The sequence below is a fragment of the Schistocerca cancellata genome, chromosome 8 (assembly GCF_023864275.1).
Source record: "Schistocerca cancellata isolate TAMUIC-IGC-003103 chromosome 8, iqSchCanc2.1, whole genome shotgun sequence".
In the NCBI taxonomy this organism is placed as follows: domain Eukaryota; kingdom Metazoa; phylum Arthropoda; class Insecta; order Orthoptera; family Acrididae; genus Schistocerca; species Schistocerca cancellata.
In genome coordinates, this window is record NC_064633.1 from 269,526,225 (window position 1) to 269,549,052 (window position 22,828).

Consider the following 22,828-nt stretch of genomic DNA (forward strand, 5'->3'; position numbering starts at 1 on the left):
TGCCATAAATACACTTAAATTTAGACTTCATAGTCACACCCGTTAATTCGCTGTTCCACTGGCAGTACGTCGGTTCCGGATTTCTCTACAAGTGAAAGAATTGATATTTATCTGAAGCTTCTTGGACTTATTGGTTATAATATTGAGTTAATGCAGCAATTACTTGGTCATAGACGAGTTTGTTGGGAGATGCTGTTGGGAATAGTTTTTCTATTAACCTGAAAACTGGGAACCCCACAATCGAAATGAACTACTGTAATTTTACTGTACCTTGAATGCGATGAACTTGACAATGTGCTTGGAACTGAGTCACATATTCAACCTACTCCTCTTCTGTTTCCTTAAATTGCCGTCCGCAGCTCGTGGTCGTGCGGTAGCGTTCTCGCTTCCAACGCCCGAGTTCCCGGGTTCGATTTCCGGCGGGGTCAGGGATTTTCTCTGCCTCGTGATGACTGGGTGCTGTGTGATGTCCTTAGGTTGGTTAGTTTAAGTAGTTCTAAGTTCTAGGGGACTGATAACTATAGCTGTTAAGTCCCATAGTGCTCAGAGCCATTTGAACCATGTTGAACCTTAAATTGCCGGAACGATGGTATATTGGTCGGCGGCCACTTCTTGGGCTGGTTGGGTGGTCAGTTGTGGTTGTGCAGCCGATGTAATTTGTGTAGCCAGTAGTCTTTGTACCACCGTCGGTAAGGTAACGATTTGTTGGTTGTGAAACTGAAAAACTTGCATTAGATCCAGCACATTGGCTGTCTGCGGCTAAGGCTCAGGTGTGGGGATGGAGGAGGCAGAGAATTCGTGGTTTACACAAATACTTTATATCAAAAAGCAAGCAAAGCCTCTGAAAAGAGAAATTTAATTAGTTCTGTGGCTTCCCTCCTGGAATACATGCAAGAACACAACAGCATATTAGCAAATAGAAACACTTGTACACGATCACCCCTGCAAACTAAAACACAAGAGAAGCAAGCAAAATCTTTAGCCAAGTTGATTAACTTCGATCGCCACTGAATTATCCTCGTTCTCCACCGAAGAGTATTGTACTGCAAGGAAGCAAGGGGGAGGACGTTGTTATGGATGGCTGGTATCCTCTTTCTACAATACAAATGCACACATGGATTAATACGATTCTTTATTACTTGAACTAGAAACGTTTACTTATCTTGAAAAGAGTACATGTTTGTGGTACAAGCCCATCAGTAATAGTCCCGCTATAGTCACTGATCTGGTTGCCGTGGCCTGTGATGTACTAAGCCCACTCAGCACATAAACTGACAGACGCCAAACTGGATGAGTGAGTGAGCGTCTGACGCCCTCCGGTCAGCGGCGGCGGTCTAAATACACGCTGTCGAGAGGGCGTTGGCGGAGCATTACTTGCGGGTGTGTCTCTGGCTTCTCTCGCGATAGGCGTGCTTGATCCAGCGCCTACTAATCGATCTTCGCTTTAGTTTTGCCGACCGGCGTGTTGGCGACAGTCTACGTCAGCACAGAGTTTACCACCTCAGCGTCCATTAGGGCTTGTAGATAGTGAATGGTGTCATCAAAACTGGTTTCAACACAGTAAAATAACATCAGAACCACAGCTGCAGGTGTTTCACTTCATTACATAGGTAAACAGCTGAAACCCCGCAGACTGTCGGAAGAATAGACTTAAAAAAAAAAAAAAAAATGCTTGTCTGAAAAATGTTATAAAAGAAAAAAACTGAGTTAATGAGAAATAGCCACTGAACAACGATGTTCTTTGATTTTGAAGATGCTGCTGGAACATCCTTGTCAATGCAGGTGTGTAGGATCTTCGAAAGTAGTTTGGTCGGAATGTCTCTCACTCATCCATTTCAAATAGATATTACAGAGCGTTACATTAAACGTCAGAGTATTCAAAAGAAGGAAGATCATGGCTGATGTATGCCATATCGTACTGTATCTCAAGAGCAGCTATGTTTATCAGTTGCAAATCAGAAAGACCTGTTGACAATGTTGCTAATTCTTCCTCGAAACTTGCAGTAAACTTAGCAACACATGATCCCAAGTATGGAGTTGTGTGAGAAACGTCTGCATTGATATGCTTTTCCTAGAATTTTTGTTCTTAAGATGTGGTTCGTCTAAAGTAACTAAATGCAAGGCTGTTTCTATGTCCATATGCGTTTCCCTTTTTTTGATTTGTGAAGGTCTTCATTGGCGATTTGTGATGTTATTAATGAGTATGTGCTGCCCTGGAGTTGTACTTAGGTAGTTTGTATGTCCATGACGACTGATTTTCGGCGTTTTTCCAACACATTTCGTGTTAAACTTACACTAACAGCTGTGTTTTTGTTTGATTTGTTTATTGTCTTATAAAAAGCTGAAAAGACACGAGACATGGTTCTACTATTTAAAACATTACTGCTGTATTTCTGGAATTTTTTTATCATAAATAAAACGTAGTGCCTCAGTATTAATGGCACTTGAAACAAAAACTTTCTTATTGGCACTTAGAACGAATCGGTTCCCCGGTACGGCACCTAGGACGTTCTTAATAAATTATTCATTTTCTAATTTGCCTCATCATTTTTTGCAGTGATGAGACGAGCAGCATAATTCTGTGGTATCAGATTACCTTCTAATTTTTTTGAATGTAGGTACGTTGTATACAGAAACAGATACATTGCTTCTTGGTTATTGTGACAAGTGTGAGATTTAGCGATTAGAACTTTTGTTCGACATTTGCACTCTTCAATTTTTCGAGATGGTTGGTTCTTACTAGTTCCCGAGGAACGTTGTCCATACTCACGTCTTCTATACACGGGTTGGATAGTGTAGAGCCTCTAAATTACTTTATTTAGTGATTCAGTCTGTTATTTCTCTGGTCTGATAAGAGTATCCAGGCCCTCTCTTGCATTTTTACAACGTGTTTTGGATACACTCACAAAACAATTTATTGCCTTACCTGAGAGCATGCCATCAGTTTATTCCACGGGCAACCATAATGTCTGAGTAAGGTAAAAATGGAAATGAGTGTTTGGCGTCATTGACCGGGAGGCCCCTCACGGGGCAGGTATTATTGCATTCGACGCCATGTTGGGCGACCTGCGTGCCGGATGGGGATGAAGACAACACAACACCCAGTCCCTGAGCGGAAAAAAAATCCCCGACCCAGCCGGGAATCGAACCCGGGCCCCTAGGACAGTAATCCGTCACGCTGACCACTTAGCTATTTTTTTTTTTTTTTTGCATTTTGTTCGTTATTGTTGATCGTTGTGTTTGGTCGTTGCGGACGTCGCAAGACATCCTGTTCAAGTTCGGTGGTTGATCCTTCCACTCAGTTTTTTTATTACAGAGGCCAACCGGCTCTCTGACCGAACACGCTGAGCTACCGAGCCGGCAAAAAAATGTGGAACGCTTCACGATTTTGCGTGTCATCCTTGCGCAGGGGCCATGCTAATCTTCTCTGTATCGTTCCAATTTTAGTATATGTACCGCCGAAGCGAGTACGCTATTGGGGCGGATCTCAATAGGGTGTGACTAGGTAACAAAAAGAAAGATGTTTGAGGTTCGAAATCGCGTTGACTATGTCATTAGAGACGTTAATGGTTGTGGGATAATGCACAGATATAAATGACACCACTTTCCCGACATACCACGCCAGTTATATCTCAAGAAGCGCATTTTCGAGTGTACATTGATTTTGCGTTCACTCAATCTTCAGATGTTAACATTCATTTATGGCACGTGAACGTTGTTTCTCCACATACCAACCACATAGCACGTTTTACAGCAGCTGTCGTAGAAACTTTCGTTGTTAAATTCTGCAACGCCGTTAGTAAAGAAACAATATTCATTAAACACAAATAAAAATAAACGTCTCAAGATTGGCTGGTAGACATCTTGAAATGTCGCCAAGGAAAAATAAAGGCCTACGAAAGCAACTGATTGCAGCTAATTCATTAAATTATCTTCAGTTTTAACAGTAACATTGTTCTAATACATCCGTAATTGACAAGAATCTATACAAATAAAAATCAATTGCCGCATGTAAGATCATCATTTGATAATGCTCGACCGATTTGGCTGGGTTTCTTTTTTACCGTAGTTCTCAGTAGAAGGTTTGTATGAAAGAAAACTTTTGGAGCATTCACCGGAAAAGTCGGCAATCTGGATAGCATTTCTGTATGAAAATCTCAATGAACGAAATGTGATGGTCGGTTTAGCAGTCCTGCTGTCACGTTTTCATAACAAAAAAATTTGACGTTTGTTTAACAGTTCTGCTGCCGCGTATTTTATAACAACAACAAATTCCGCATTGAATACTGATATTTTACGAAAAATAACACAACTGAAAGCGATATTTCAGTGTGTTATCAGTGGCGATCATAATATCGTTGGTGTGTTGCAAAGTCTGCATTGATGTCAGTTGTTGATGTTGCTGTATCTGGAGGGCGCTCAATATCGCGGTCGTCAGCGCCCACACGTTGACCGTATGAGGCGAATGGCGCTATAGCACACATGATGAGGATAGCCTAAAATACAACGTAAAACCACATACGCTCCCCTGTACACTTTGTTACATGAACGAGCACAACCCCTCTGAACGGTACAATGGAGCAAGCGACGTCAGTTCGTGATAATTTGCTGTGTTGAAAACATTCAATTGATTTCAGTTTGTGGTTTATTTCTTTGGGCCACCAGTGAGGCGTCGGAATATCGGTGGGCATACGCGCAACGCAGGCCAGCTACGTCATCGTCGAGTCAATGAGACTGACGAAGCGCGTAGACAGCGTTTGCAGGCAAATCGAGTAATAATTTCTCAAGCGCGATCCATTACGACTCCGGAATTCGACTCGCTTAAGCACAAAATAATTTGGAACATTGGCAAAACAGACGATCAAACGTAACTATTCGAACTGAAAGTTTGGCTTTCAGATGCAATCCAACAGTCGATTCCGCTGCGGATCTATTGGTGGAGCTCGGAAGAAGGAACAATGTTTATCAACATTGCAATGCTTTGAGATTTCGACGCAAACCACGAGGATTATGTTGTGCGAGAGGAAAGATCAAATTACCACAATTGACACCATCGCCACAGCTCCTAGCATCCTTGCTTTAAGGCACGAGCGTGGTCAAATTACCACAATTGACACCGTCGCCACAGCTACAGGCATCCTTGAACTGACCAAGAGCCTCGATCGAAGCATTTCCTGCAGAATATACAAAATAACAACAGTTCCTTACAAATGACGTCATTTGGGGAGACTATTATCGAAGAACAATGTTTCAACCCAACTTTTAATGTAAATTCCCTTTCAACTGCATCACTTATCACATACACAAATGCATCACACAAACAAACATAAACGATTCACAAAATTTCAACGAGGCTCATAAATCAACAATTTGTCTTCATTTTTGCAGATTCAAGGACAAATTCACCGTCGAGGAGGAGCAGTGTTGCCGCCAGTGAAAGCTGATCACAAATTTATTCACATTTATTCCTTGGAAGTTCTGATGATGACATCAATCAGCGTTGTGTCATCAGTCGTGCAGTAAAGCGAGAGATTATACCGCAACTATAACAACTCTTATACGAACACAACCAATTGGTCAAACTGTTCAAGACTGGACTAGAAATGATGCCGGCCGATGGTCACAAAATAGTGATAAAGACCAGAAGGCGAACATGAAAGACCCTTCAAGCACCGACGTTGCATCAAGATGCTATTGTGATTATTGACGAGAATTTGGTGTCTCGCGACAGTGTGCTTCGACGGCGTGATGGTGATAACCTTTAGCGTATCTGCGAAGCCCGTCGTTCGTATGATGCATCACAATATCCGCTGATATTTTGCTGAGGAGAGGAAGGATAGCATTTTTTTATGAAAACGATTAATCTATCAACCGATACGATAATTAAGCCATTAAACGGGAAGTAGCAATGTTGTTAGCTGTGTTTCAACTCGATTCCTAACAAAAGTTCATTGTTCACTTACAAGTTGAAACACAAACAAAATGCCAGCTGTATGAATTTTTACGCTTACCGTTTGATGATACGTCGAAAAGGAAGCAATCGCATTTTGAAATGCCGCAGATTGTTTCACCAGTTCACTGCTGATATTTACATCAAATTCAAAACAGAATATCTGATATACATCGTTTAAACCAGAAAAATCGCGTATGGAAGAATACATTCATCTGCGACAGACTTACCATTTTGCCAGCGACCTATGTTGGAAGCCCGAGGCTTATGCACGAATACGCGCAAGATGCGATAACCTAAGTGCGCCAGTTCCGTCGACCAGACTTGTTCATCACTTTCATTTGCAACCGGAAATAGATCGAAATGACGCAGCTGTTACTACCCTGTCAATCATACAGCGATCGCCACGACATTCAAGCAGAAACTCAACGCTCTCATGGACTACAGGTCTTCGGAGACCTGCGATGTTGGATGTAGTCTGTAGAGTGGCAGGAAAGAGGACTGCCTCATGCACATATTCTCTTGTGGATGGTCGAGAGAAATAGACCACATGAAGTTGACGCCATCATTTGCGCAGAAATGCCTGATCCCGAAACAGATCCAGAGCTGTATGAAACAGTGACGACGAATACGATTGAGGACCATGTGGCTGTCACAACTGGAAATCACCGTGCATAATCGAAAACAAATGTTCCAACGTTATCAGCATGCTTAGTTGTCTGACTCAATCACAGGCAATGACGGTTCTCATGGCTCTGCACAGGATAACTGCATGACGTTGAAAATGAAAAATAAGGACGCTTTAGTCGACAACAGCTGGATTGTTCTGTATTCTCCGTTGCTTTCCAAAACATCCAGAGCGCATTGCAATGTTGAGTACTGGAGTTCTGTGAAGTCCATCAAATACGTTTGCAACTACGTCACTGAAGGAAACCACATGGCTATATTTGTTACTGCAGTTCCTGATGCCAACCATGAAGTTGCACAATATCAGATGGAAAGATATGTTAGCAGCAATGAGGCGATTTGGAGAATCTTTTTATTCACCGTACACGAACATCATCACACTGCGTCCGTTTAGCTGTGTACCTGGAGAATGGACAACGAGGTTATTTCACGGCAGCAAACCAGCGTAGACAGCTCAATAACCACCAGCGACAATGCTGACAAGCTTCTTCAGGACATGCGCAACTGATCCATTTGCAAGATCGCTGCTTTACTCGGAGATACGAGGCGTGTTTTTTAAGTAAGGTCCGTTTTGTCGTAGACACTAGTAGTACGAGCGCATACCGCAATGAGCGCATGCGTCTTGTACCGGCATGCCTCGGGAACAACTGTGCTCAGTTTCAGCTTCGTAGCTAACCTGTACGGTTCTGTTCTGTGCTTTCAAAATGTTTAAGACTATCAACTCGCCCGCCACGAGTGAGGTTCGCTCAGTGATACGGTTTTTGTCAGCAAGGAACCTGTCTGCTGCAGAAATTCATCGACAGATTACGAAGTGTACGGTGATACTGTTATGAGTGAAAGCAAAGTGCGTAAGTGTGCACGAGAATTCAAAGATGGCTGTGACAACGTCCATGATGAGGACCTCTCCTTCTTTGATTACAGGCGATTTGGTGGCTTCAGTTGAAGCGAGGATTCGTGAGAAGAGGCACTTCACAATAACGTGTCTCTCTGACGTGTCGAGATCAGTGCTTTCAAACATTGTTTCTGAACACCTAAAGTTTAGGAAACTGTGCTCCCACTGGGTCCTGAAACTCCTAACAGAGGACCACAAAAACCAAAGATTTGAGTGTGTGATGAAGTTCTTGACTCGTTATCATGAAGAAGGTGACGGTTTCTTGAGTCAGATCGTAACTGGAGACGAGACATGGGTTTCCCATATCACGCCCGAATCGAAGTAACAGAGCATGGAATGGAGACACAATACTCGCCTGTAAAGGTGAAGACCAAACAGACTCTGTCCCAGTGCAAAATCATGGCGTCAGTGTTTCGGGATAGGTCTGGTGTTTTGTTGGTTCACTTCATGCAACGAGGAACCACTATCAATGCAGAAGCATACTGCCAAACCCTGAGAAAGCTACGCAGACCGATTCAAAACAAAAGATGCGGCATGCTGACAAAGGGAATTGTCCTTCTCCATGACAATGCAAGACCTCACACTGCAGGTCAGACGCGCGATTTATTGGACAGTTTTGGCTGGGAAGTTTTAGACCACCCTACAGTCCTGATCTTGCGCTGAGCGATTACCATCTGTTCCTCCACCTGAAACAACACCTCTGTGGAAACCGTTACAATAATTAAGACTTGAAAATGGCAGTGAACTCTAGGTTATCAGAGCAGGTGGCAAGTTTTTATGAAGAGGGTGTTTTAAAATTGGTTGAGAGGTACAATATATGTCTGGAGAAACTTGGCAACTATGTCGAAAAATAGAGTGAAGTATTTACTTTCTGAAAATACACTCCTGGAAATGGAAAAAAGAACACATTGACACCGGTGTGTCAGACCCACCATACTTGCTCCGGACACTGCGAGAGAGCTGTACAAGCAATGATCACACGCACGGCACAGTGGACACACCAGGAACCGCGGTGTTGGCCGTTGAATGGCGCTAGCTGCGCAGCATTTGTGCACCGCCGCCGTCAGTGTCAGCCAGTTTGCCGTGGCATACGGAGCTCCATCGCAGTCTTTAACACTGGTAGCATACCGTGACAGCGTGGACATGAACCGTATGTGCAGTTGACGGACTTTGAGCGAGGGCTATAGTGGGCATGCGGGAGGCCGGGTGGACGTACCGCCGAATTGCTCAACACGTGGGGCGTGAGGTCTCCACAGTACATCGATGTTGTCGCTAGTGGTCGGCGGAAGGTGCACGTGCCCGTCGACCTGGGACCGGACCGCAGCGACGCACGGATGCACGCCAAGACCGTAGGATCCTACGCAGTGCCGTAGGGGACCGCACCGCCACTTCCCAGCAAATTAGGGACACTGTTGCTCCTGGGGTATCGGCGAGGACCATTCGCAACCGTCTCCATGAAGCTGGGCTACGGTCCCGCACACCGTTAGGCCGTCTTCCGCTCACGCCCCAACATCGTGCAGCCCGCCTCCAGTGGTGGCGCGACAGGCGTGAATGGAGGGACGAATGGAGACGTGTCGTCTTCAGCGATGAGAGTCGCTTCTGCCTTGGTGCCAATGATGGTCGTATGCGTGTTTGGCGCCGTGCAGGTGAGCGCCACAATTAGGACTGCATACGACCGAGGCACACAGGGCCAACACCCGGCATCATGGTGTGGGGAGCGATCTCCTACACTGGCCGTACACCACTGGTGATCGTCGAGGGGACACTGAATAGTGCACGGTACATCCAAACCGTCATCGAACCCATCGTTCTACCATTCCTAGACCGGCAAGGGAACTTGCTGTTCCAACAGGACAATGCACGTCCGCATGTATCCCATGCCACCCAACGTGCTCTAGAAGGTGTAAGTCAACTACCCTGGCCAGCAAGATCTCCGGATCTGTCCCCCATTGAGCATGTTTGGGACTGGATGAAGCGTCGTCTCACGCGGTCTGCACGTCCAGCACGAACGCTGGTCCAACTGAGGCGCCAGGTGGAAATGGCATGGCAAGCCGTTCCACAGGACTACATCCAGCATCTCTACGATCGTCTCCATGGGAGAATAGCAGCCTGCATTGCTGCGAAAGGTGGATATACACTGTACTAGTGCCGACATTGTGCATGCTCTGTTGCCTGTGTCTATGTGCCTGTGGGTCTGTCAGTGTGATCATGTGATGTATCTGACCCCAGGAATGTGTCAATAAAGTTTCCCCTTCCTGGGACAATGAATTCACGGTGTTCTTATTTCAATTTCCAGGAGTGTAAATTTAATTTTTTGAAATAACCTTTCGTTGTGTAATTTTCAAACGGACCTTACTTAAAAAAACACTATTCGTATTTCATATGGAACACATCATCAAAAAAAATTGCAACGTCGGAAACACGGAAAGCCTGTTCCTGTAGACGTGAATGTATATTGAACCGATTCACCGGGGCGCATTTATACAGTTCATCCGATAAATGACGAATATTTCTACCTGTGTTTGTTATTGTTTAACGTTCGTGGACCGACTTGATTTGAATTTTTACAAACTGTCAATGGTGAGTTGTGCACAACATGTCGAGAAGCCTATCAGTGTTCACATTTGCTCGAGGATGACATTCAGTGAGATCATACCCTCGCTGATGCTGTTATTTCACATAATGTGCATCAAATTCGATCACTTTTTGCCATCATCATTTCCATGCAACAAATACAAAGGCAATAAGGCTGAAGACACTCTGCATCGAGTGCGGAAAACAACAGCGAATCCCGAAATTGAATTTTGCACAGAGTAGCACAACGAAGTGGGATTTGAGTCTGATGATGTCCTGCAAGATGTTGCACGAATTAGGAATGCCAGCGCGAAATCGCTCCATGCACCTAGCATTCTGTCGAGAGACTGGATGACAACGGCAACACGATCGAGGTGTTTTGAGTCACTCGTATATTTGAATCAGCTCCAGTGGACTGGTTGACTGATGAAAAGCAATGCAATCGAGATACTTTTAGCCGGTCAGTTCGAACACAGGTCCCACTTTTGAATCAGCGCCAACTGGTTGGTTGACTAACTACAAGCAGCCTAAATCGTTTGAGATATAGACATATTAAACAGCAACACTTTCTGTTGAACCGGCTCCAAGAAAGAACATGCTAAACTGTGTAACATGAAAATTTGCGGTTTTGTTTTGTTTTCATAGTAATTTTTAACAGGAAACAGAAAAGTTGTGTTTACGGCTAATATTATAATCCTACCTGTTCGTAGATTAAAACCATGTGAAACGCTGTTATTAAAGCTACTATCCTCAAAGATCCAGCAGCTAGGAGAGTCTCTCTCATACCTTGTTTACTAATGATTCCAACCGATTTAATCCGTTACCTCTGTCGATCAAGACTCGGCTCCATTTGCAATAACAATAAACAAGGCCAGAGAGAAGGGGGCAGAGGAGATGGACAGAGAAGGGGGGAGGAAGTGGCTATAAAAAAGAGGAAGGAGGATATGGACAATGTGGGAGGAGGGGACGGGTAAAAATAGTGTGGTATAAGAGATGTATAGGGAATGAGGGAAAGGTGATGGACAGATATAGGTGACAAGCAGAGAAGATAGATAAGGGAGGGGAGAGGAGGAGAGGGATAGAAAGAGGGCATGGGAGAGAAGGACATTAGGATATTTAACAATTGTGAAGCATTGCCGGATTCGCTAGTTAGTTATAATGTCATACGAGAAAGAGCAGAAAAGCAAGATACGGCGCTGAGACAGAGTGTCTCAGTAGGAAAACCATTCGAAGTATCTTTGCGATTTTTGGTCTCAGGCACGTTGTTAGTTTATTTGAAATGTAGTGCATTAATATCCACAGCCACTATGAGCAAAACATTTTTTAAATATTTTTCCAAAACTACTTTTGATAACTGATAGCATCGATATGGATTGTCTCAACGTGTGTATGTCAGCACTGATCCAAAGGCCAAAATACTTCTTCCCGCAGACCCTCAAATACTTCCCTCGCACACACATGAGCGAATGGGCCATAACATCGTGCTAAGAACAGAAAAGCCTATCTCTTTGTTGTTCAACTAGACCGGCGACGAAATAGCTCTGAGTGTGCATGGAGTACGTAAAAATTTCACTGGTCTGCGTTGTGGGCTGCAAACCAGGGGCGAGAGGAGCGTTGGTGGAAATACCTGAAAAAGAGTTCCGGGCGGCGTACAGTGAGAGGTCTCCCTCTCTCCCTCCCTCCCTCCCTCACTCTCTCTCCCTCGATCCCTCGAATTTCCTCCACGGCCGCTGGTTGCCCTCCATTGATCTAACAGTACCTAGCTTTCAGCAAATTCCGTGGGATGTTTCCAAACACAGCAAATACTCTTCCACAAGTAACAAAGAGTGTCAACGACTGATCGCCATGACAGGTACTGTTTCTGAACACGTGGTCTTGCGTTAATTTATTGAAAAATGGTGTCGGCGCGCTTATCTTCCTTGGTGTGTCAAGGGAAGTGGAACAACACCATCGCATTGACAGTCTGTGGTGCTGCAGACAGACGTCTTCGTGCTGTCCGCTTCGATTAATGGTCCTAATGCATGATAGCCCAATTCACGGTTCAGGGTACGTGACGTAGCAGTACGGTGCTGCATTCTGGATCGAGCAATATGTCCATCCACTCAGACGCTACCAGGGGCGTTTGAAAAGTCCGTGCAAAGTCTGAGAGATGGCGCCACTGGCGCGTTTCGAGGTCGTGTTTAGTTAGTAGCATCCTTGGAAAGAACACACACCAAGTTTCAGCCATATTGGTCTATTTCTTTGTGTTTGGCATTCGTGTGAATCAAGGAAGTCGAATGATTGTCAAAGAATGGACGTAATAGAATTTCATATGGTGATTAAACATTACTTTATGAAAGGCAAAACGCCTCAGGAAACTAGAGAGAAGCTGGATAACATTACAATGAATCTGCACCTTCGATTAGAACAGTTTATTAGTGGTTTCAAAATTTTCGGAGTGACCATATGGGCACAAGTGATGCTGAACGTTCTGGACGCCCTACGGAGGTTACGACTCCAGAAATCATTGATAAAATCCATGATATGGTGATGGATGACAGAAGAGTTAAGGTGCATGAGATTGCTAGTGCTGTGGGCATCTCGAATGAATGGGTACATAATATTTTCCATAAACATTTGGAAATGAGAAAGCTATCAGCAAGATGGGTTCCACGACTGCTCATGATTGACCAGAAACGGAATCGTGTGAAGTGTTGCAACGATAGTTTCCAACTGTTCAGGAAGAATCCGCAAGACTTTAAATGTCGTTTCGTCACTATGGATGGAACATGGATACATTACTATAGTCCTGCGACCAAACAACAGTCTAAACAATGGGTTACCAAGGGAGAATCTGCACCAAAAAGGCGAAAACCATTCCTTCGGCCGGAAAGGTTATGGCGACTGTCTTTTGGGATTCGCAAGGGATAATTCTCATCGACTCTCTGGAAAAGGGTAAAACTATTACAGGTGCATATTATTCATCGTTATTGGACTGTTTGAAAATCGAGCTGCAAGAAAAACGCCGGCGATTGGAGTGCAAAAATGTCCTTTTCCATCATGACAACGCACCAGCGCACACGTCAGCAGTTGTGGTCGCAAAATTAATGGAAATAGGATTCCAACTCGTTTCACATCCTCCCTATTCTCCAGACTTGCTTTGAAGAAATGGCTGGTAGGAAAAAGTTTTTTATTCAAACGAGGAGGTGATTGCAGCAACTAATAACTATTTTGCAGACTTGGACAATTCCTATTATTCGGGAGGAATCAACAAATTAAAACAGCGTTGGACGAAGTGTATAAGTCTACTAAAAGGAGACTACGTCGAAAAATAAGAGAAGGTTTACTCCAAACACGTAAGTAGTTTATATTTTTGCACTGACTTTTCAAACGCACCTCGTACCAGCGCAAAGGTGTTGAGATCCTGCGTGGCGCTGAATTGCTCTCCTGAGCTCCTCGTGTCCTTATTCTCATGACAGCAGACTAACGCCAAATACAGTCTCTCGAAACTATAAAGCGTTATCATGCTGGAAAACACCCCCTGGAATACCGATTATGAAATGGCAGCACAACAAGTCTAACCACCAGGTTGACGTAAAAATTTGCAGTCAGGATGCATGGGTTAACCACGAGAATGATCCTGCGGTCGTACGAAATGCCGCTCCAGGCCGTTAACTCCTAGTGTAGGTCCAATGTGTCTAGCAAGCAGACTAGTTGGCTGCCGGCCCTTAACTGGCCTCCTCCTGTCCAACGCATGGTTATCATTGGCACGGAGGCACAACCAGAGTTCAGAAAACTCAACAGATCTCTATCCCGCCCTCCAATGAGTTCTCGCTTGACACCACTGAAGTCGCAAATGGCGGCAGTTTGGGGTCAGTGGAATGCACGGTACTGCCCGTCTGGCTCGAGGCTGTCCTTGAAGTAACCGATTTATGACAGTTCGCTGTGTCACTGTAGTGGCAACTGCTGCTCAGATTGCTGCTCCAAATGCATCACGATGCAGCAGCGTCATATCCCGAAGACGGTCCTTCTCCGTAGTGTCACGTGGCAGTCCAGAGCCCGATCTTCTTGCAACCATACATGATCGTGATCACTGCTGCCAACAATCATATTCAGTGGCTACATCCCTGCCAAGTCATTCTGCGAAATCGCAGAAGGAACATCCAGTTTCTCGCAGCCCTATTACATGATCTCACAAAACAAGAAAATTCTAATGCAACTTGTGACTCAGACACCTGCTGTGTATTTTTCCTTGAATACGGATTGCACATGGCATTACCCCTTGCACTGAAATGAATGCTAATCATTTGCACAGCCAAACATTAGGTCTCTTCATGCAATTTCACGTTTATTTCATACTGTGTTCGTGCAGTTGTAATAGGTACTTGTCATATAGAGATATGCACGACTGTTTTTCACCTGCCTCCGGGTTCTTAGTGTGTGATGCGTTCCATCTAAAGCTGACGAGCTGAATTTACTACAGACGTTTGTTGCGGTCTGCCAGAAAGTCTCTTATGCAAGAAATCACAGAAAAAAGTTTCCTCGAACTGTTATGCAGAGCCTTGCTGGGAGATTTTCACTAGCTCCCACTGAATCAGTGAACACACTGCTTCCTCCAGCTCATTTCTCGCGTTATGACGACGATGAGAAAAGTAAGTCACATACAGAGCAGAACCGACAATCTTTCTTCCCGCGCATCGTCCGCAATTGGAATAAGGTGGAGGAAAATAATTCCCGTACACAGAACAACCTTCTCTAAACGTCCCAGGTGTGTCTTATGGAGTATGGATGCAAGTGCAGATATGGACTGTTTTTTAAAAAAAAAAATACCCTACTGAGTTTTAATAACCCTCTCCTACGGCACGGTGGTGCGGGTTGTCAGTCTCCCAGTAACACATCGAATATCTGACATCAAACACAACTCTCCTGCATCGACATCTTTGATGAGACACTCGTTCCTGTAATATATCACGTATTGTATCTTAATTGTAAAACGATATTTATAACTCTACGGAATACGATATAGCGCGAATTAGTCGCCAGAGAGATGCGATGGACATTGTCGGTTTGCCTGCGGGAGTACTCGGCCCTGTTTGCATTGCGGTGTTAACGGCGTGAAATGACTATTCACTAAAACTGAACTGAGGTAGACCTACTTCTGTTCGAGAGCTTGAATTAGACAGCCGATGTTTGAGGACTATATTCTTTTGTACCGACTAGGCATTGTTGGCAGCAGTCATTACACAGTTGTGAATTATGTAATTAATGGTATCTAATTATGAAAGAAATAACATCAAAGGTGTAGAGAAAAAGCGCACCCCTTCATCCAGAATATAGAATGACAGAAAAAATTGCAAAAATCAAAAAATAATTGATGTAGAGTAATGAAGTTTCGGGAATACGTTTGTCTACGTAACATATTTAAGAGATTGACCTTGTAAGATCACAGGTTAATGTAAGTACGAGAAAGCCATTGCAGATATGAAATTCTGGTAGTTTAATAACTGGTGTAACTGCCAGAATGTTGAATGCAAGTGTGCAAACGTGCATGCATTGTGTTGTAGAGCTGCCGGATGTCAGTCTGTGGGATGGAGTTCCATGCCTGCTGCACTTGGTCGGTCAATACTGGGACGGTTAATGCTGTCTGTGGAACACGATGGCAATACCTCAGCATTCTGTAGAGCATGTTCGGTTACATCAGCGGTATGTGGGCGAGCGTTATCCTGTTGGAAAACACCCCCTAGAATGCCGTTCATGTAATGGCAGCACAACACCTCGAATCACCAGATTGACGTAAAAATTTGCAGTCAGGGTGCGTGGGTTAATGCTGTTGCTGTCGTACGAAATGGCGCCACAGACCTTAACTCCAAGTACAGGTCCAATGTGTCTAGCACGCAGACAGGTTGGTTGCAGGTTCTCAATTGCCCTCTTTCCAACCAACACACGGCAGACTTCATCAGTAAACTCAATATATCTGTACCTTACCCTCCAGTGAGTCTCGCTTGACAACAATGAAGTCGCAAACGGCGGTAGTTTCGGGTCAGTGGCATGCATGCACGTTACTGCGCGTCTGCCTCGTGACTGCCGTTCAAGTAACCGTTTTGTGACAGGTCGTTGTGTTATTGTGATGCCAGTTTCTGCTCAAATTGCTGCTGCAGATACACCCGAGACATATCCCGAACACGATGGTCTTCCCTCGCAGTACGGCCACGTGGCCATCCGAAGTCCGAGCTTCTTGCAATCGTACAAGCTCGTGAGCATTGCTCCCAGCAACAATCACGTGCAGTGGCTACAGTCCTGCCAAGTGTTCGTGTGATATCACGGATGGAACATCCAGCTTACAAGATCTTGTTCAAACTCAGGGAGGTGTTGATAATGGCTCGTCGCCGTAATGGCATTCTTCACTAACGTCAACTTAGCACGTTCGATATCAAAGTTAAAAAACATGACTTGCATCCTCATAACGGTAACTGGCGCGAAATGTGAACAGACATCATCTTTCAGATGTAGAAACACGCCTATTAACTCTCGTTTATGTAGCACAGCTTGTTCTTGTTGTTGCTGTTCTTTTGTTCCTCGTCAGTGTATTGTGCAGAGCCTTGCTTGCAGATTTCCGCTAGCCCCCACTGAAACAATAAACAGACTACTTCCTCCAACTTATGTCTCGCGTTATGACGACAGTAATAAAAACAGGACATATGCAGAGCAGGACCGACAAACTTCGTTCCGCGTGTCATCTGTGATTGAAATAAGATGGAGAAAAATAATTCCCTAAACATCCTCGTTGCGAGTACAGATGTAGGTGGACATAAGGGCAACGTTTTTAAAAAATTCCCTTACTGAGTTTTACTAAGCTTCTGCTAGGGCATGATGATGTGGACTGTGAGTCTCCTCAGTGATAACAACAAATATCTGACATTATGGGTCGACAACATGCACCGGTGGCGAGACAATCATTGCTCTAATTTTAAATTACTTTCAGCACCGTCATCCTGTTTCGTAACAGTAAATGTTTGAATCAAGATATATTACCTATGTTATTGTAACTGAATGCACTGGCGCAATTACGACATAAGTCAGATAATCCACTTTTACACACTTTCGAATAAAACACAAAAAACTGTACTGAAATTGTAAAACCTTATTCATCTGTCTTGTTTTCCCAACCTTTATTTATGCCACCTGCACACGGTAACAACTTATTACGTAATTAAACAAAGATTTATTATGACATTTGTTGAATTTTTTAAAAAATGGACTAGTCTCGCTCTTGCACCAATAACTACCAGCAATTTACATGTTACCGATTACGATGAGGCCGGCCGCGGTGGTCTCGCGGTTCTAGGCGCTCAGTCCGGAACCGCGGGACTGCTACGGTCGCAGGTTCGAATCCTGCCTCGGGCATGGATGTGTGTGAAGTCCTTAGGTTAGTTAGGTTTAATTAGTTCTAAGTTCTAGGCGACTGATGACCTCAGAAGTTACGTCGCATAGTGCTCAGAGCCATTTGATTACGATGAGGAGTTTGAGATTAAAAAAATGTATACGTTAATAGAAGTCACGGGTGTGGAAGGTTCATTTTGCTTCTCCTTCTGATGAACTGTACATAGCATCCGTAACCTCCGATTTCCCTGGTAGAAGCATCGTATGAAGTTTTTCCTCAGGAAAAGACAATGTAGTTGAGGCTTTCTGAAAGACTAAATCGCGACAGATAAGTCGTGATAATGATGCACTGCAGTGAACTACGTTCTTGTATACAATGGAATACTCAAAGAACAAGTACTTTGAAAGAGTAAACTCCTCATTATCAGCACAGTTTCTCTAAGGTCGAAAGTGCATTTTTAGATGGAAAAAAAGGTCTAAAAGTAAATCTTGTGTAACATCAAAATGGCTCTGAGCGCAATGGAACTTAACAACTGAGGTCATCAGGCCCTAGAACTTAGAGCTACTTAAACCTAACTAACCTAAGGACATCACACACGTCCATGCCCGAGGCAGAATTCGAACCTGCGACCGTAGCAGTCGGGCGGCTCCGGACTGAAGTGCCTAGAACCGCTTGGCCACCGCCGTCGGCTGTGTAACATCAACCGCAGTGAACTTCTTTGTTGTATTTTACTTGGCAGAATCTGACTGAGTTTGGTGCAGTGACAAATCAAGCTCTGGACATGTCCAGTTCTTGCTCCAAACACCGGACGTTGACAAGTCCATTCCATAAGTCATTCTGAATTGGTCTCCATTGTTCTTGAATCACGCGACAGAGCAATTTGAAAAGTACGCAGTGATGGTAAAACCTTATTTTCGACAGTTATTGCACCAACGCCTTCAGTTATTCTTGTTGGATCTGAATAATATTTATATATACTTTAAAAATGCTGTAAGATCGCTTAAAAATATTTGTGAATTTCTTTATTGGTCAACAAAAAACAGTGAATTTTTTCAGCAACCTTACAGCGTTTTTGAAGTCTATTTTATAATTACTGTTCCTCTTTAAGAATTTTCATTCCGATTTAGATACTAGATTCTTTCGAAGGCGCTTCCCTTGGTCTCACAGCTGAATGAGTACCAACGAAGGTCTGAGAAGAGACATTCATGTGCCGTGCGGATCAGCTATGAAAACAGAAGGTAAGATAAAGCTGTCATTAACTGTAAGCTTGTTTTGAACGCCACAATTCTTTACCAAATATTCATCTGCACGATGTGGTGCGCACCTGCACAGTTTGGACTGACTTATCCAAACATTATTTGAGAGCACTGAAGTTTAACGTGGATTCCGATTCGTGATGGAACTTGGCATTTTCACATAAACGAGGTGAAGGAAGTGGTAAATGACACAAAAGTCCGATCCCAAGACGTGTAAATCCATAGTATGGCTCTTCACCACGTAGCCATCAAGCCACATTATTCGTTAGGAAAATATTCTTGAATTGTAAATGTGTTACCTCTTACCTGAAACAAAACTAAGAAATTCGTAGTGATCTTAGTGGATTTAAAAAACGATTCTATTGAAATTCTGATATAATTTGGCTTGGATACCGGTAGCCAAACAAGGGCTGTTATCTGATTGACTCTGACTTACAAAATGAAATTTATGGAAGAGATTTCAGAAGCTTTTAATGTCAAGACGGAAGTCAGGCAAGGAGATGCTCCCTCTCCTCCACTTTTCAAATGTGTACCAGTGATGAAAAAGAATGAGCAACAAAGATGGCTATAGAATTTGCAAGTGATCCTTGGCCTTTTCAGACAATCTCACAATTATTCTCTGATTCCTAGACACAGCTACAGAACAAATGAATGAACTTAATACACAAGTAATAATGGTAGGAACCTATAATTTATGTCTTTCGAGACAACGGTGTTTGTAATAAATATCGAGTCAGTAATCAGTGATCTAGAGGCGGAAAAATGGAAAATCAAATAGACGGAGCAATTTAAATACCTAAAAGAGGAATACATTCCAACACCTCCAAGAAAGGATCCTACGCTTCACGAATCAGGAAAATGGAAACGGCGTGCCAATTAGTAAAAAATGTCTAAAAATGCCTACGAGAAGAACTTAATGTCGATTGATGACAAGACACGACACTGCTCCACGGTAATAGGACCGGAGGCTCTATGTGTCGCAAAATGTCTTGCTATTAATAGAAATGATCTAACAGAGAAACTGGAAATTATATGAAGACAGATTCTGAACAAAATACGAGGTACAGCATGATTGTGAGTTAAGATGACACTACTATGAATTCACGGCGGCAAAGTTTATAGACGCAGTTCTCAGGGAGGGGGTTATTTTCTATGGCCACATTGTTATACAGGGTGTTCAAAAAATTGTCGAATGCTTCTAGGGGCGGTAGTACTCATCCAAACAATAAACATGGGGTCGGAAACGCATACTTTCCTTGATGACCACGCGTTTGTAGTAAGGCTTCGTGACACTTGGTTGCGGATATTAGTACAGTCGTTGCATTGGTGCTCTGTAAAATGAGTTGGCTGGGTATTATGATGTCTTAGTCACAGTACTCTACCAGCTACTAGATGGTCTGCAGTCAGTTCTGTGATTTGAGTCGTGTTGTAGACTACGTTAGTTTTCGTCGTGTTTGTGAGCGTTATTGTACAGTATTGTCTATCCTGGGTACGTATCGTGATGTTTTACCTTCTTCCAAACGCGAATTTACTTGCCTGTTTACTTTTGTTACTTTTATTGCGCTGTTTGTACGTACAAATGGTGTAGTACATTCACATTTTCTCTCTTCCACCACTCATTAGGAGTGGAAGCCTACTATTCGACAAGTGAAATGGCAGATATGGTATTCTGCTATAGTTTAGCAAATGAACGTAGCCTGTGAGCTCGTGCCCTCTATATACAAAGCGCAGAGGCCCTCTGATGCGCAGCCCTTGCACCTCTGTCAAGACTGTCAGTGGAAAGCTCCGGTCAGTCCACACACCTGACATGGAGGAGCATGTGCTACGTTCGGTGGAAGAAACCCCTGGGACCACTGCGCAAAGATTAGCTGCAGCAGATGGCGTGTCACGCTCACTTATCTGGGGGGGGGGGGGGGGGTGGAGGCTACTTCATGGACAATTTCTGTACCCATATCATCTACAGCGCGTTCAGGCTACAAAGCCATGGGGTCATCGTGGCAGATGGCGGTTCTGTCAATGGCTGTTGCAGAAGCGTGCCGCAGATCCACTGTTCATATCAAAGATTTTTTTTACCCATGAGGGAGGTTTCACAAGAGATGGTATGCATTTCCATAACCAGTATGTGTGGGCAGACGTAAATCCACAAGCAATTCAGGAAAGAGGTCATCACCACCGATTCGCAATCACGTATGGGTAGGCGTGCTTAATGATAGATTAATGGGGCCATACGTGCTGCCAGGAAGGTTAACTGGGCCGTATTATTGCTGTAGGCTGTGCCCCTGCGGCAACGAATATAAATGTGGTTCATGCTTGATGGCGCACCAGCGAACTTTCGTCACAAAGTGCGCTAACATCTGACGCAGAAATTTCAGTACCGCTGGACTGCTCGTTCCCCAGACGTATATCCCCTAGACTTTTGTTTGTGGAGACACTTGAAGAAATTGGCCTACGCCACGCCAGTCAACTATGTGCGGACAGTACAGGATTGCCTCTTCAATGCGTGCCAGCGGGTACGACAACAACCGAGCGTACTTCTAAGAACGCGTCATTCCTTACGCCGGAGGGTAGAGGGGTGTATTGTCATAAATGGACGCCACGTTGAGCATTTCCTGTAAACATGTGTTTATCGCAGAAAGCATGCATTTCCGGATCCATGTTTATTGGACTCATTTTTCTTATTTCTTTGAGTACTGCCGCCTCTCAGTGTATGAGACACTTCCTTCTAGCACTCTGTATATTAATACACGGTTCACAAATTATATCTTGCGCTACGTCCTCAACAAGAAAGTCAAGGGCCGGCCGCGGTGGCCGTGCGGTTCTAGGCGCTGCAGTCCGGAACCGCGGGACTGCTACGGTCGCAGGTCCGGATCCTGCGTCGGGCATGGATGTGTATGATGTCCTTAGGTTAGTTAGATTTAAGTAGTTCTAAGTTCTAGGGGACTGATGACCTAAGATGTTAAGTCCCATAGTGCTCAGAGCGATTTGAACCATTTTTTTGAAAGCCAAGGAAATGTGCTTCGCCGGCCGCGGTGGTCTCGCGGTTCTAGGCGCTCAGTCCGGAACCGCGTGACTGCTACGGTCGCAGGTTCGAATCCTGCCTCGGGCATGGATGTGTGTGATGTCCTTAGGTTAGTTAGGTTTAAGTAGTTCTAAGTTCTAGGGGACTGATGACCACAGATGTTAAGTCCCATAGTGCTCAGAGCCATTTGAAATGTGCTTCAGTGAGATACAAAAAGACCTGAAAGAATCATGGATAACATAGTAGGGTATCCAGAAACGATTTCTGCTCGAGGAGAAACTCCAAGGGTACCTTGGTTGCAAATGGAAGTTTAAAATGAAAACTAGCCAAAACGTGGACTGAAGCATGGAAAGAACAACGCAAGAAGCGACTACGGGAATACTAGCGGTACTGCAAAATTCATGGCGCCAAGAAAAGAAAAACGACAATTGACACAACGTGGTCTGCAGATGGCCGAAATGATATCAAGAATTATTATTATTACCAATAGTGTCAGAAGCGTCACATGTATTGCAACAACTATTTCATAGTCGTGCAGTATACGGTTTAAGCTCAGAATTGAGCCATTTCCTTTAAACTGAGTTGCGAGTTGCGGGGAAACAAGATCTTCCCAAGAACACTACGTAGGGCACTGAAGAAAGAAGTTCATACGTGTAAATGTATGTGTTGCACCACATTCACAAGGTCATTGAACATCAAGGTTCAAAATGGTTCAAATGGCTCTGAGCAGTATGGGACTTAACATCTATGGTCATCAGTCCCCTAGAACTTAGAACTACTTAAACCTAACTAGCCTAAGGACAGCACACAACATCCAGTCATCACGAGGCAGAGAAAATCCCTGACCCCGCCGGGAATCGAACCCGGGATTCCGGGCGTGGGAAGCGAGAACGAACATCAAGGAACAGTGTTTCGCTGTATCTAGCAGGACCAGTTCGAAGACGACTCAAACATGACCACGATGTCCAGTTTGCCCTGTAGCTCTTCTGATAGTAGGATCTATCCACCTCTCCAGTCGGAAAGTGGTTTGTTCCTTGGAGTCTACAGTAAATCTAATAGAACTGGTATTTTATTTTTCCGCATTTTTTGT

At 44.1% G+C, this 22,828-nt stretch overlaps 1 non-coding gene across 1 annotated transcript; it reads right to left on the reverse strand.

Moving 5' to 3' along the window:
* Window positions 1-3,364: 3,364 nt before the first annotated feature.
* Window positions 3,365-3,471, reverse strand: LOC126096061 (U6 spliceosomal RNA). The gene has a single exon (XR_007522018.1). It is a non-coding gene; the product is annotated as a U6 spliceosomal RNA (small nuclear RNA).
* Window positions 3,472-22,828: the final 19,357 nt, after the last annotated feature.